A 16,889-nucleotide genomic window follows, 5' to 3' on the forward strand; every position below is an offset into this window, starting at 1 on the left:
TTCAAGCCTAATGGTGACATTAAGTCATGTCCCTCCTTATGCTATAATTAAATTAGCATTAATTAGTTCTTCTCCCACCTCAATCCTACCCCCAACACTTCATGAAATTTCTGCACTTTGAATTTCCATTTATCTTCTAAAAATCTGAATCATCTCGGAAAGTAACTACTAACATGGTTATTAAAGTAACATTAAAAGGTACTGTATAATAATATGGCAGAGATCAGGAATAAGGAGAAGGAAGAATCATGAAATCCTTTTCATTTAATTACAATTCCTTAACCTTATTCACAGAATGCATATTAAGTGTGATACAGTTTCCTACAGGCTTATAGAAAGAAGATACACTCATATTTCTCTAAGAAATGACAGTTAAGTAAGGGATAAGATGGCTGCCCAATTCACAATAGCTAGGAAATCAAATCAGCCTAGATCTCCATCAACTGATGAAAGGTTCATAAAAATGAGCTACATTTTCACAATGGGATTCTATTCAGCATTAAGTAAAGATGAAATTTTCAGAAAAAAAAAACTTGTAGAATTGGAAAACATTGTGCTGAGTGAAGTAAGCCACACCAAGAAAGGTAAACACTGCATGTTCATTCTCTCTTATTTGAGGGTCTTAGACTTGAACTTTATATAGTTGTATTTTCCTCAATCCCACTAGAAAAAAATAGTAAGACCCTATTCTTAACACACCACATATTGCAGATACAGGACAGAGAAAAACCAAGCTGGAACTGAGTTAACAGCTCCCTCCCTGCTGGCTAGCTTTCACAGTGGTATAAAGTAATATGTAGGCTGTTGGGGGACAAAATTTACCAGCAACCACATTTACCTACAGACCTTTTGTGCTATAATACTGTACTGTCTTAAAAATATTCCCACTGATTAGATTTGAGGCCTGCTCCATGGGAAGGAATCCATATCTGGCAATGTAGAACTGGTCAAAATCCTATGGTTAGGGAGGTCACATGCCCTATAGAGGAACTTCTTACTAATGGTTTTCCAAATGGATATGTAACTAAACTGCTTTCTAAATAGATATGTTTATGATCATAGATTAGTGCAGCTCTCAACCTTGATCAAAGAAACCCCATTTGGCATTGGGTGATCATCCAAATGTAGGTTCATAACTATTTAAAACATTGAGAAAAAGTGACTTCTGCATGTTTGACCTCAAGCAGGATATATATGTCACATCCCTCCAAGGCCCAGAGAACATTGTGGAATGTTGGGTGGAAGGACTGTAGTAGCTAAACAATGGGGAGGAAAGTTACAAAGTATTGTCTTGTGCCTATGAAATGAATATTGAACTCATAAACATGGACTATCTACGGTTGTCTGCATAGTGCCTACAAAAGAAAAGAGAGGGGGAGGAAGGGAGAGTGCAAGACAGACAGAGAGAGAGAGAGAGAGAGAGAGAGAGATATGAGGGGAAAGAAGGACATGCAGACAAGAGTGTATGGTGGAATGCTTGGTACTCAGTTGGTGAAGCTGTTTGGGAAGGATTAGAAGGTATGGCTTTTTCCTTGTTCTCCCTCTCTGTTCTTGATCCAGCTGGGATCTCCTGCTCCCCTAAGCTCTCTTTTCCTTGACCCTTGCCCTTCATTACCTCCCATCATGTCCAGTTTGCTCATGTAGCTCTCATCCATTTCTCTGTCGTTGGGAGATCCCTGTGTCTTTCTTAGGGTCCTCTTTTCTAGGTAGCCTCCTTGGAGTTGTGAGTAGTAGTCTAGTCATCCTCTGTTTTACATCTAGTATCCACCTATGAGTGAGTACGCACCATGTTTGTCTTTCTGAGTCTGGGTTACCTCACTCAGGATGACTTTTTTCTAGATCCATCCATTTGCCTGCAAACCTCATGATGTCATTGTTTTTTCTCTGCTGAGTAGTACTCCATTGTGTATATGTACCACATTTTGTTTATCCATTCTTCAGTTGAAGGGCATCTAGGTTGTTTCCAGGTTCGGGCTATTACAAATAATCCTGATATGAACATAGCTGAGCATGTGTCCTTGTGGTATGGTTGAGCATACCTTGGGAATATGCCCAAGAATGGTATAGCTGGGTCTTGGGGGAGATTTATTCTCAATTTTCTAAGAAAGTACCATATTGATTTCCAAAGTGGCTGCACAAGCTTGCATTTCCACCAATAGTGGGGGAGAGTTCCCCTTGCTCCACATCCTCTCCAGCATAAGCTGTCTTCAGTGTTTTTTATCTTAGCCATTCTGACAGGTGTAAGGTGGCATCTCAGAGTCATTTTGATTTGCATTTCCCTGAAGATTAGGGATGTTGAGCAATTCCTTAAATGTCTTTCAGCCATTTGAGCTTTCTCTGTTTGCTCTATAGCCCATGAAGATCCCATGGGAATAGGAAGAAGCAAAGTGCTAGAGAGGTCCCCAGAAATCTACAAAGTACCTCCACAATAGACTACTGGCAATGGTCGAGAGAAAGCCCGAACTGACCTACTCTGGTGATAGGATGGCCAAACACCCTAACTGTCATGCTAGAAATCTCATCTAATGACTGATGGAAGCGGATGCAGAGATCCATGGCCAGGCCCCAAGTGGAGCTCCAGGAGTCTAATCGGTGAGAAAGAGGAGGGATTGTATGAGCGAGAATTATTGAGACCATGATTGGAAAAAGCACAGGGACAAATAGCCAAACTAGTGGAAACACATGAACTATGAACCAATAGCTGAGGAGCCCCCAACTGGATCAGGCCCTCTGGCGAAGTGAGACAGTTGATTACATGAAGTGTTTGGGAGGCCCCCAGGCAGTGGGACTGAGACCTGTCCTTAGTACATGAGCTGGCTGTTTGGAACCTAGGGGCCTATGCAGGGACACTTTGCTCCGCCTGGGTGAAGGGAAGAGGGGACTGGACCTGCCTCGACTGAATCTACCAGGCTGAGCTGAATCCCCAGGTGAGTCCTTGCCCTGGAAGAGATGGGAATGGGGGGTGGGTTGGGGGGAGGGCAGAGGTGGGTGGGAGGAGGGAGGACAGGGAAATCTGTGGCTGATATGTAAAATTAAATTAAATTATAAAATAAAAAAGAGCGTATGGCTTTATTGGAAGAGGTATGTCAATAGGGGTGGACTTTGAGGTTTCAAAAGTTTATACCATCCCCAGTTCTCCTCCCCCTTCTCTTTCTGTCTCCTTTGTAGCTGTTGTTATCCTAACATGTAATCTCTTTGTTATTACTCCAGCAATATAACTGTCTTCCTACTGCCATGATCCTCATCAGGATGATCATGGATTCTAACCCTCTGGAATCATGATACCCAAATTAAATGCTATCTTTGATAAGCTGCTATGGTCATGGTGTTTTATCACTAAGATGATGACTACTTAGAAAGAAGAAAGTGGGCAGTAGGCATAGAATAGGAATGAGAGAAAAATTAATGTGGCATAAATGGGATCACATTGTATTGTATACAAGTGTGATACCAATTTTTAAAGTAACAGAAATAAAGATAAACAACTTCTATCTAAAAAAGATAATAGGTAAACATGTGTGTGTCTGTGTGTATAGATACAGATATATAGATAATAGATGACTGGCTATATAATATAAATATACATAGGCATATTTGATAGGTAGATAGATGGATAGACAGATGATAGATAAATAGATAGATATGTTGATTGATTGATTGATAGATAGATAGGTAGATGGATAGATAGATAGATAGATAGATAGATAGACAGACAGACAGATAGATAGATAGATAGATAAATACAAAGATTGAAACAACAGAAAAGAGAGATCCTGGTGTAATTTCAAATTTTCCATTTGAACTGTGGCTTTGAAGCATAATTAGTGTTTAATTCCATCTAGATAAGGCGATGTTAGAGTATTAAAGGAAAAATAAAGTATACAAAAGTATCAAGGTGGCAAAAAAACGATAGTTTAATTTAGCAGAAATGTGTGTGTGTGTGTACGTGTGTGTGTGTGTGTGTGTGTGTGTGTGTGTGTGTGTTACTTGCATGTGTAGTGTTTGATATGGCTTATCCAGATTACAGAATAACAGACTGAAGATATTTCACTTAATTCTTGCTTATGGGACAGTGTTGATAAATTTTGTACCAGAAAGGCATGTAATAAGAAAGTACCCATACAAGATTAACTTGGCAGCAATGTTGCTAATGGATTAGAGGTGAGTAGAAATACAAAAGATCATATTAAATTAAAGGCATAATCCATGCACAAACACTTTTAATCTACATATATTTGATCCTATATACTCCATAAGAAAATGACTTGTTTTTAAAAAAATTAGATGTTTTATCCTTTATTCCATTTATGCAATTTGGACCTTAGGGTGAGCCCAAGATGGGAACATGACTACATTATTGCTTTGGCCAATCTCCTACTTCTTTTGAAACTCTTCTAATGTACACAACACATCAGGCCTACTTTTATTCTATAATTAAAATATATACATTTTGGTTTGTTGCAATGTTTATTCTCAACTTACTGCTGCATCAGTTCATTTACAGGTTCCAAAGCACTGCCTTTGTAAGAATTTGCACTATAAGCCTGGAGAGATGGCGTGGTGGTTAAGAGCTTCTGCTCTTGCTGGGGACCTAAGTTCAGCTCATAGTACCCAATTAGCTGCTCAGAGACCATTTTTAACTCTAGCTCCAGCATATTTGATGTACTTTATTTGCCTCTCTGGTCACTGTATATACATAATTTGCTTACATACATTCAAGCAAAACACTTGTATATATGAAATAAAAACAGATAAATCTTTAGAAAATGATTTTGCACTGAATTTTAGAACAAACTATATAACTTGTGGCTGAAGTGTGTTGTGATAAGATGTAATAGGAGCCTAAATGAGACTGGTAGTAGAAAGGGAGAGAATGAAATGATTTGCATATCAGAAGTTTAATCTATAATAGTGATTACCCTGATCAATAACTCTTAAATTTGAGGTATTCGTATCAGGACTAAAATAACTATATGTACTATGTGGGAAATAACAGACTCAGTCACATTTGAGGGGTGAGATGAATCTTGAATAAATAAAGTTTGGAAAAACAAATGAGCTATCCAGATTTCTAATAGTAAGTTATAAGTATGAACCAGATCTATTCTATGGATTCCAAACTAAACTGTAAATTGGAATTACCTGGGAAACTTTAAAACAATAATTATTTGATTCCTATCCCCAGATAGGAATTTATTTAAATAAGTGCTATATACATGAGCATTGGGAGATTATAAACCCTTTAAATGATTACAGTATGCAACAATAACAGAGAAGTAAAATAAATGCATTAAATACTTCTAAGTGGACTATGAGAAATATACAGAGAAATCCAACAGTCCCTTGTCTCTAAACAACTTAAAATTCAAGAGCAATTATATAATCTATGCATCATAGTAGTTGTTACATAAGTTGCAAGAGATAAAGAACTACTCTTAACAGACACTGAATTGTCTAGATTTTATCTTATAGAACCAAGAAGCTACCTATCATTTAAGCATGGGCTGGTGTGACTGGGTAGTATGAATGTATAAAATAACTACAAAACATTGATGAAATATAAAGATTTTTTTCCTGTGACCCTAGATTAGAAGATGCCAGAGTCCAGCTCTGGATGAGGGAAGGGTCTGAAGACGGGTGGATGCAAGAGTGGCAACAGAGGAATCAGACACGGGACACTTCTTAATTTTGTTTTAGGAGAGATGGACAGAGAGGAAGCACATCTCAGTATGGCTTGTCCTACTCTGGCAACCTGTATCTCTCACAGGCTTTATTTATACAGAATTTAGTAAGTAGGGATACATTCATGATGTTCCAAAACATAGAACATATCATGTTTGTTCTGGGACATGTGCTTCACTTCCTTTTGTTCATCTTTTAGTCATTGTTAATAAACTATGACAAAACAGAGTTATCATTTCTAATCATTTTCCCTCAAATTTTGACATCATTAATAAACAGAGTTACCATTCTTACTCATTAACCCCATAACCCAATTTTAAGAATCTACAAGCATATGACAGCCTGTTCTCAGGCTAGTAGCTTTGGTTGCTTCAACAACACTGGGCCAAAACAAAATCTCTTAGTGGTCAGAGTACCCAGAGAAAATCTTCAGGCTAAAGATGCTGCAGATTTTATTCAAATTCTAGCATAATACGTCTATATTTTGTATCTTTATAGAATTTGTCTATATGTCTAATCCTGGCATTGTTTGTCCCTTGGTCATATGACATTATAGTGGCTCTAACTTTTAAGAGAGGGAGGTCCTAACACCTTATACTTTTATCATCTTTCCACTCTATACTTTGCTCATCAATATGTCTCTATATAGGGCAGAGTTATATGCCATGTAATTGTCTGAGTGTACAGTGGGAAGAGGCTTGTAATCTGAACTGTGGCCAGCTCTTCTAGCCCACCAAATATTGTTGACTTTTTTGAGTTTACTTAGTTTACTTTATTTTGAATATCTTGTTCTTGTGTAAGTACAGGGACAGATGTTTCAAAAATGTCTCATGAAGAGACCTCTGGCTTCTTTGTGTCTGTCACAACCTCCAAGGCATAAGGGAGACCTTCAAGTTGATAAGGATATCTCCCTCAAAGCGAGGGTGGAGGGATACTATGTTCAGGACTTTCCTGGGGAAGCTTAGAAGTAGCATCCCTGGGAGAAGGCATAAATGGTTCATAAGGAATTTTCATCAATCCAATATCCCCAAATTGTACAAATATTAAAAGTGCCCCAAATATGTAACAGGTGGAGGTGAAAACCAAAGGTGACATGGCAGCCATCATGTGACTCAGCTTTGATGGATCTTTGTCAAGAAGCTGTGCTGGCTTTAGGACTTCCGCCATTCCATTCAGATATGGCTGTGCCAAGAAGACAATATTAAGTGTCCTCCTACTTAAAGTAGTATAATGTTGTACTAAAATCCCCATCAAATCTTATTTGCATTTAATTATAAAACTGAAATTAATATGCAGACATAATAAACCATGAATATCCAATGTAATCTTGAATAAGTAAAACAAATTAATGATACCACACTTTAGTGCTGTTGATTGCTTTTGCTGTTTACTCTTTGGGAGGCCAGCCAACCAGCTCCCAAATAAATCACACACAGACGTTTATTATTAATTATAAATGTTTGGCCTTAGCTTGGCTTGTTTCTAGCTAGTTTTACTTAAATTATCCCATCTAGCTTTTGCCTTTGGGTTTTTATCTTTCTCTAGTATCCCTTTCATTACTTCTTACTCCATGACTTGCTGTGTAGCTGGGTGGCTGGCCCCTGATGTTCTCCTCCTTCTCTAGTTACTTCCTTTCTCTTCCCAGATTTCTTCCTCTATGTGTTCTCTCTGTCTGCCAGTCCTGTCTATCCTTTTTCCTGCCTCACTATTGGCTGCTCTGCTCTTTGTTAGAGCATCAGGTATTCTAGATAAGCACAGTAACACAGCTTCATGTAGTTAAACAAATGCAACATAAACCAAAGTAACACACCTTAAAATAATATTCTATCACATTTTCCCCTTTTTGTCTGAATAAAAAGGTTTTAAATTTAACATAGTAAAACTATACACAAAAAACAGTTATCAAGTAAGAATTAATTTACAATATTCAGTCCATTTATATTTATCAAATTCAGAGAAAGTACTGACACCTGACTGCCTGGAAAATCACCCAAAGTTCCTTCTGCAACCTTAGGGCATCCATCTTCAGCCTACAGGCCTAGAGTATCAGGTAGACTTCTCAGTGAAGCAGGGAATTTGAAGGACTGTCCTGCATTGTATTGGCAAAGTTCATCAGTTGCTTTTCTCTGTGACCTGCAGAATATCTGACAGGCTTCTGTGAAGCAGGAATTTTGAAAGACTGTCTTGCCTTGTTTTGGCAAACTTCAAGTTTTTTTCCTATGTGCCCTGCATGTCTAGTCTGTACAACACATTTCAGCATTCAAAAGCAAGAACAGTTTCTTTGCCCAGTGTCTAACCTTGCCACAATGAAAGCAAACTCTTTGTGTCTCATTGTCATAAAAAAACTTTAAATTAATAAAACATTTTAAATGCTATATTCCATAGGGCTTTGAAGTATTTGAAGACCATCTATCTAAAATGTATCTATTTAACCTAGAAGACATGCCTAACATATCTACAAATTTGATTGTTATAAATAACTACTGACCTGTATTTCTTGATTGTCCTATATAGTGTATAATAATAGCTTTCAAAAACTAGAAATTTAGCTTACATTTTTAAATGAACTGCATAGGTACAGTACCTTAAACAAGTGTAGATACATATATACAATATGAGGAAACAAAAACAACCTTAAATTTGTACCAATATAAGAAAACCCTTTAGACAAGAGTGTATATATATATATAGTGAAATTTGTCTACTCTTGTTTATATGTATAGACAAGAAAATATACACTTTTCACTATATATAGTGAAAAATAAATAGCTCTAAATTTGTATCAATATTCTATATTCCCCTAAATGATAACAAACATCCATAACCCATCAAATAACCAAAAACCACCCACACTCCCCAACTCTTGGGAATGTGGGCATAGTTTTCTTTAAACTGCTCCCTGCTGTCTGTTGGAAAAGCAGATTTAGGGTTCCAGAGAGAAAATTTGAGATAATGACCAAGTCCTGGGAAGACCAGCTATAATCTTTGTTGATAGATATCACCGTCAATATTCAGGAGGTCTCCCTTGTTCAAACCTCATCCATATTATTCCTGAAAGCATCTATAGCCTCTCATCTCTCATGGGAACAAATCTCCAAAGCATTTTTGATTTCCATTTGACAAATATATATTTTGACTTCCATTTTAAAGATAAGGTAGCCCTAAAATATCTAGGTTGGCTCAATTCTGCAGTCCTGTTCACAATCCCATGTCACTTAGCAGCTGTCTTTTGCTTCTCAACAATCAAAAAAAATTCAAAATCAACACAATTACATACAGGATTCAGACTCTCTGTGTATTTCCCATCTCTATTTGGCTTTTTTCTTTTACTCTCTCTTTAAAGACTTTATTTTACAAACAATTCATATTTTTCTATGACTATATCCTTTTCCTTTTCTTAAGTCTAAACACATTGTTAAACACACTGTAACTTGTTTAGAGGTTTTTCTGTCTGGATTCTTTTACTTTTACTGCATATATCTAGTATTTTTTGACCACATGAGCAAACTTTAGACTGCTAAGATACACCTGGATCCTCCACACATGGCTCTTGACTGGCTCTGGCCTGCTTCTTGGGTCATGAAAGACAAGCCTAAAACTCACATCCCAGTCAGAGGTAGGTGATCAAAAACTACAATAAATCTTCCTAGCTATGAAAGCCAGTAGCTGCCATAGGCATTTTTTTAAACTTGGCTTGCTGTTTTTATTTAGATGCTGCCCTGTCAGCTGAACAGCAGTACCTCTTAAAGGAGCCTTGTCCTGTTTCTTTTTCTTTTTACTTTTCAAGCTTTCTCAGGCCCTACAAAAATTTAAACCCCACATTGGGTGCCAAAATGTTGTTGGTTGTTTTTTGCTGTTTACTCTTTGGGGGACCTGCCAACCAGCTCCCAAATAAATTACACATGGAGGCTTACTCTTAATTATAAATGCCCAGCCTTAGCTTGCTTGTTTCTAGCCAATTTTACTTAAATTGTCCCATCTAGCTATTGCCTTTGGGGCTTTTACTTTTCTCTAGTTCTGCATTCCTTTCATTATTTCTTACTCCATGGCTTGCTGTATAGCTGGGTAACTGGCCCCTGATGTCCCCCTCCTTCTCTGGATACTTGCTCTCTTCTCCCAGATTTCTCCCTCTATATATTCTCTCTGCCTGCCAGCCCTGCCTATCCTTTCTCCTGCCTCGCTATTGGCTGCTCAGCTCTTTATTAGACCATCAGGTGTTCTACACAGGCACAGTAACACAGCTTCACAGAGTTAAACAAACGCAACATAAACCAAAGTAACACACCTTAAAATAACATTCTACAAAGCTTTACAGTTTCAAAATATATTACAAGCTTTAGTAATTTAAAAAGTACGGTATTGGCATAAATGCAAACATACAAAATAATAAACCAGTATGGAAAACACATAAATGAATCCATGCATATATGGTCAACCAATCACTGACAATAACGCCAAGAATGCAATGTGGAAAGAATAGGTTATTCATCAAAGTTCTTAAGGAAACTAGAGTGTCATCTATGTAAAAAAAAAATACTACTAGATCCTTTTCTTACACTATGTACAAAATTAACTCAAAATGTATTAATGGCCTAAAAGAAAATTTTTGTAAATCTAAAAGAACTCCTAGAATAACATCTATTGGGAAAACAAGTGCATATTATATTCAGCAATTATGTCACAGATATAATACCAGACTAAATAGCTGAAAAGAAATAGTCATCACAGTAAAATGGAAACATGAAATATGGGAGAAATTATTTAAAAATTATATAACAGTTACTTCCTAGTTTATATAAATAACTTACACAAATCAATAACAAAAAGTTAATTACTCTATTGGAAAAAATATATTATATAATCTGCCAACCTTTATTTATTTATTATTATTATTATTATTATTATTATTATTATTATTATTATTTATTCCAAAAGGAATAAATTTAAGATCTGAGGAGATATTTGTATTTTTATATTCATAGAAGAGCTCACAATGACCATATTATATAGGTAAACCAAATATACATCTATGCATAAATAATTTTAAAGTTCTATAGCTATATAATGGAATATTAGTTGACCATTAAAAGGATTGAAATTGTGATGTGTACTATAACTTAGACATACCCTGCTGACATGCTAATTGAAATAAAACAACCAGGGAAGGACAATTGTTGCATGACCACACTTACCTGAAATAGTCAAATTTCCCAAATCACAGGGGAAAGTAGTTGCCAGAGATTGGAGAAAGGGAAAATGGGAAATTACTCACCAACCAGTATGAAGTTTAATAATTGTAATTGAAATGAGACTTGTCTAATGACAATACTAACTGATATGCCAGTGTTAACTGGGGACTCTCACAAGAGTTCTTCCCTAGATAAAGAATTACAGGCAATTGGTGGCTGCTGAGATAGGGAGAATTGGTCTTTTCCAGGGACAAGCCTCCTCATAGATTAATCAATCCCAAGAAGTCAGCCCTAAACACATGTAAGCAACATTAAATGGTCTCAGCATTTGTATTTATAAATTATCATATACATATATCTCTATATAACAAGACTAAAAGGGTATCAATTTGAGAAGGAATAGGAAGGATACAGGAGGAACTGAAGTGGAGAGATGGAGGGGAGAATGATATAAATACACTGAGAATTATGAAATTCTCAAAAACTTTAACAAAATTAAAAAAATAAATGGGCTGGTGAGATGCTCAGCAAGTAGAAGAGCTTGCCAGAGAAGCCTGGCAACCTGAGTTTGATCATCAGAACCTATAACAGAAAAAGAAAACTGGATAATGGACCATTCTCCCCCCTCTCTGTGAGAGACCTGCCACCCTCTCTCTGTCTCTTTGTCTCCCTGTGTTTATCTCTGTCTCACTTTGTGTCCCTCTCCCTCCCCTCTCATCTTCCTCTCTCACAAATAACAATAATCAAAAATAATAAAGTTACAAAACTTCAAAGTTTCAGTAGCACAAAATGAGTCACCTGTAGAGATTTGATGCGTATCATTGTGCCTATAGTGAACAGTATTTAATTATAAAGTTAAATCTGTTAAGAGTATACAATTGAAGTTAAATGTTATCATAGTAAAATTAAAAATATAAAGACCATCAGCTTTTCTCTACTATTATGTTTGTTTGTTTGTTTGTTTGTTTTTCCATAAGACTTTCAACATCAAGTAATTTCTGACTAAGGAAGAATTCCCATTCACCAATAAATTCAGAAAATAAATGAGTAATAAAATAAAATAAAATGAAACAGTAATAAAATCAGGTACCACTCTAAAAGAAATCACTGGAGGAGGGTGTAGACTAACACATTAGTGACTAATTCAGAGTCACCAGTAATGCATCAGTGTTGCATTAAGGAAAGAAATAAAATCACTTCCAATTGGAGTCATTTTACCAAGAACATGTCTAGATCTGAATTCTCGACTTCATGGTCCCTGTGTCTTGTGTGAGTCTGAATCTGTGCCTACCTGAAGGCTGTCTTATGAATCTTTCCCTGTCTGTCTGTATCTGTCCCTGTCTGTTGTGTGCTATGTATCTATCCCCAACAAAGAGATTTGAGCTGTTACATGACCTCAAGGGTGTGTTATTAAGTCTAGCTGTGAGGTCCGGTAAAAGTTCCAGTCTCTTAGAATGTAAGGGATGTTTTTATCATAATACATTGCTACAGAAGAGAACCAAGCTTAGTCTGTAAGGAATCACACATGGTAGTGTGAATATCTATGCTGAATTATGGTCAACAATCATTCCTCCTAGACAAAACTAAAATATGTTCACTGAATACACAGGTAGATATATTTAATTCAGAATCTGATTTTGCTTTTATTTGATCAACATAAATGAGTTGGTTTAGTAATAAATATGTAGAAACTTTTGAAAACATATTTAAAAATCAACAAAACAAAGAAATAGTAATGGAGCTAAAGTTAAACTGGCTTTCAAAGTGGGAGCTTTACTGTAATCTCCATCATCTACTTTTTTCTAGCTTCAAAATTAGTTTATTTCAGAGACTGGAGAGATTGCCCAGTGGTTAAGAGAACTTATTACTCTTCCAGGGGACTTGAGTTCACTTTCCAACACCCAGTGGGGGCAATTCATTCCTTTAGCCTCTATAGCAGTAGTTCTCAACCTTCCTAATGCTGTAACCCTTTAATACAGTTCTTCGACTCCCCCAACCATAAATTTGTTTTTGTTGCTACTTCTTAACTGTAATTTTGCTACTGTTGTAAATCATAATGTAAGTATTTGATATGCAGGATATCTGATATGCAATCTCTGTGGGAGTCACAACGCACAGGTTAAGAACCACTGCTATATAGGCACCTACGTACTATTCAGAGAGAGATTGAGAGGGAGGATGGAGGAATAAATAAATAAATGCAACAAATAATATTTAAAAAGTAGTTTATTTCCACAACCACCCACCATTAGCTATTTTTGTTTAGAGAAGAAAGGAATATGGCGTCAACTTGAACTTCATGTGAGTTTAGCCTAAACAAACAAACAAAATTCTTGGAAGACCTCATATTTGTGGGTTTGACTAAATCCCTGGTGCCAATTGTTTTTTAAAGAATTATTTTAAAAACAGTATGTGTCTGTGTGTATACATATGCAAATTCCCACAGAGGGCAGAAGAGGGTGATACATGCCCTGGAGCTGTATTTATGGGTGGTTGTGAGCTGCCCAACACAGGTGCTGGGAATAACCCTGGGTCTTCTGTGAGAGCAGTAAGTGCTCTTGACCACTGAGCCATCTCTCCAGCCCTCAATTAGCTTTCTAATGCTTTGTTTATCTTTCCTCAAAGCACAGGGATATTTGTAAGAAAGATAGGAAATATCTTAGGCAATTTGTCTAAGTATACAACTTAACCCTACCTTTAAGGTACAAAACATTTTAGTTTGAGATAGTCCTAGTTAAATATTTTGTAATGCTCTCTTTAGTAGGAAAAAAAATCCAGTTGGGAAAACTGGGCATTGTTACTAAATTTCTCACAATTTTTTATTTATTATAAATTTTAACTATAGACAACACAAACTTTGCTCCTGGGTCCATACTTAAGAGAGCGAAATTGATTTGGGACAGAATGAACAAAATTAAATATATGAAGAATTGTGTATGAGTGCTGCAAATGTATATATAAATGTTCTAGGAACTAGCCAAGCATCAGAAAGATAAGAGAAGGTACTATAGGAAGAAGGTTTCAGAGGGCACACTCACAAGTACAGGATGTAGGCTGGCCTACATGTTATTGGAGCATCCCCAAAGTAAGTCAACAAGAAGGTAAACTAATGTATTCTGAATTCTGCTGCTGTCTTCCAAAGCTTATTCAAGAAATGAAGAGCAAAGAAGGTTTAGTCTCAGAAGAAAATTACCAAAATTAATGAAACTGAAGTCAGAGGCAGCATCAGTAATGAGCATGTGAAGCAAGACTTCAGAAAGAGTTCAAGTTCTGTAACTTGCTTTGTTGGCAGAAAATCTAATGCTATACTTTGTTGCCAAAACACCCACCAGTCTGCAGTGTGCTTGGTTTTGAATAAGAAAAAGGAAAAAATGAGCTCCAGAAAATCCTACAGGAACCATTTTTGATACTGAAATTTTACATGTCATGATAATTTTTTAAAAGATGAGAATTTTTGCCTCTATTTCTCAAATATTTGTAAAATAGCCAACTCAGGAAATGAAAAAAATCAAGGAAACAGACATAGAACATGAGGATTTGGAAAACAGATTTTAAAGGACCCCAAGTAGGAAATCAGGCAGATGATTTATCATTTCAAGGTTTTCATAGAAAATAATAATGTGGGCAATCTTTTATATGATATGAAATACCCTGAAGAAGGCACCTGAGCCAGGCACTTGGAATTAAAGACAATTGTTTCCACTCACACAAAGCAGATGCAAAAGGAGTAGCTGTCAAAACGAAATTTATACATTATCTTTCACTACCCATGAAAGCAAAGTCCTTGGGCACTTACTTTCCCCTTTCAGAAAACCAGAAACACTCCTCTATTTTTTTCATTCATTCCCACTTACACATTTAGACCTACCTACTTTTCACAGGATTTTGAAATCATAAAGTTACATTCCACTCTTCAAAACAACTTCCAGTCATTCATTTATTTGATTTTTTAATGATTTCATACACAAATTATGTATTTACATCATTCCCACTCAACACTCTACCACCTTCACTGGAATCCCCTCACTCCCTCAACTTCATGAACTCTTTGTCTTTAATTATTGTTATATGTATGAAAATAAAACCTACTGAGTCCATTTACTGTTGCTCATACACATATATATTTAGAGATGACCACTTGGAATTAAATAATCTGTAAAAGAGTTTGTCTATGTAGAAGATAGATTCTCCTCTTAGAAGTCATTAATTTCCTAAAGCTTCTCTTCCATGTGTGTGGCCTTGTAATATTTCTCCAATCTACAATGGCATGTCAACTGGTGTTATCCTTGTTCATGTAACCATATTGTTAAGATTTAATGGATGTACCTCCCTGTCATGTATAGAAGACACTATCTCACAGCAGATGTCCTAATCCTCTGGCTCTTACAATATGTCTCTCCCTTCTTTCATGTTGTTCCCCAAGCCTTATATGTAGGGGTTGTACAGATGTATCAGTTGGGGCTGGGTGCTCTATAGTGAACTGTTGTCTGCCTTTTGACTCATTACAGATGTCTAAAATGGTCTCTGTCAAATGAAAAGGGACACTTCTTTGATGAAATGTGATAGCTACTTCATCTATGGATATAAAGATAGGTATTCAGAATCTATTTGAAAATACTGGTTTAAGAAAGTGGCAAAAGTAGGTTCTACTCTAGGGTCCACAACCTCACCAGCCATGAATAATTGGCTACATTTATGTTATGGTACATGCTATGAATTCCCTCTTATTTACCAAACCTTAAATCCAATTAGATAGCTGTTTCTTGCCCAGATATAATTGCCACTATTGCACTTGGATATACTGCCATGGTGGTCATTGTTGTGTTTCCTAAGGTTTGTGGCTTGAGTAGGACTACTGATTGCTTTCCTTTCTTGACATCTTGCATAGCACTTTTAGATACTATCAGTTCTAGTTCTAGAGTGATGAAAAATTTCCCATAGTCATTGATTGATAAAACTAATATTGGAAACTATCCTTCTTAATAAAAGTAATTTACATATTCAACACAACCCCAGTCAAAATTCCTACAAAATTTTTACAGACATAGAAAAAAAATTACGAAATATATATGGAACCACAAAAGACCCTGGATAGTCAAAGAGATCCTGAGCAAAAAGAAAAATGAGGAAAGGATTACAATTTCATATTTTAAGAAATATTACAGAGCTATAATAATGGAATCAGTATGATTCTGGTACAAAAACAGACATGTAGATCAATGGTAAAAAATAGAAGACCTATATATGAGTTCAAGTTACTACATCCATCTTATATCTGAAAAAGATGCCAAAGACATACACTGGAGAAATGATAGCATCTTGAACAAATGGTGCTGGGAAAACTGGGTATCTATATATAGAAAAATTAAATTAGATCCACATCTATCATTTTGTACAAATACTAAATCCAAATGGTTCAATACCTCACGGTGAGTCCTGAAATGTTGAAATTGCTAGAAAAAAATGGGCAATAACCTATAAGACATAGACATAAGAAAAGAATTTCTGAACACAACTCCATTTGCCAAAGAATTAATGTCAATAATGGACAACTGACACCTCATAAAACTAGAACCCTTTTTACATCTAAGGAAACAATCAATTGAGTTGAAAAGAAAACCCCAGAGTGGGAGAGAAGCTTTGTCAGTTGTACATCTGATGGGGGTTAATATCCAGAATATACGAAGAAGTTCACAAAAGGAAAACAAAAATGAAGTCCAGAAAACAAATGACCCAATGGACATATTATACCTAAAGATCAAAAAATAACTCAACCCTCACCAGAGAAGCTTCTTCTTACAGTAGATGGATTAACAAAAACATCCAGAACTGGACAATATGTGGCTAGTGAGATAATTTGGAGCACTTAACCCTAAATGGGATGTCTTTATCACAACTCACCCCTCAAGGTCCAGGGAACTATGTAGAAGAGGAGGTTCAAGGATTTTAAGAGCCAGAGATGGTGGATGAGTCCAAAGAAACAGCGTCTTCCATACACAACAGGACTGGTACACTTAT

This window comes from Peromyscus eremicus, chromosome X (genome assembly GCF_949786415.1).
Source record: "Peromyscus eremicus chromosome X, PerEre_H2_v1, whole genome shotgun sequence".
Classification (NCBI taxonomy): Eukaryota; Metazoa; Chordata; class Mammalia; order Rodentia; family Cricetidae; genus Peromyscus; species Peromyscus eremicus.